The sequence below is a fragment of the Nestor notabilis genome, unplaced genomic scaffold (genome assembly GCF_000696875.1).
Source record: "Nestor notabilis isolate BGI_N333 unplaced genomic scaffold, ASM69687v1 scaffold8424, whole genome shotgun sequence".
Classification (NCBI taxonomy): Eukaryota; Metazoa; Chordata; class Aves; order Psittaciformes; family Psittacidae; genus Nestor; species Nestor notabilis.
The window spans coordinates 1-561 of NW_009926046.1; positions in this window are offsets into that span (position 1 = coordinate 1).

Consider the following 561-nt stretch of genomic DNA (forward strand, 5'->3'; position numbering starts at 1 on the left):
TGGGGCTTGCTGTGCTGGAGGCGTTCACCACAGGGAAGGAAGGCATGGGAGTGTTTGTGCACTTCCAGCCCCAGGCTGATGGAAGCACCGCACTGCAGAAGCCCCAGGCAGCAGCAGCTGCACCCGGCTGCTGTGGTGGAAATAGCTAATGCTCTCTCCATGCACCTGTGCTTCACTGGGGCCTCTGCACTGATCCTTTAATTCTCCAGTGGTGCCCTGTTACAAAATAGTACTTCCCTTGCATGTTATTTTAAGAGGAAAATGTGGTCAGTGTTACTAAGGAATAGTGTTTATAATAGACATAATAGCTATACAAATATATTGCATATTAACTTCACAGAGTGCATGGAGACCTCAGAGCAGCCTTCCAGTATCTGAAGGGTGTCTACAAGGATGCCAGAGAGGGACCCTTCATCAGGGACTGTAGTGATAGGACAAGAGGTGATGGGTTTAAACAGGGGAGATTTAGGTTGGATATAAGGCAGAAGCTCTTCCATGTGAGGGTGCTGAGGCGCTGGCACAGGGTGCCCAGAGAAGCTGTGGCTGCCCCATCCCTGGCAG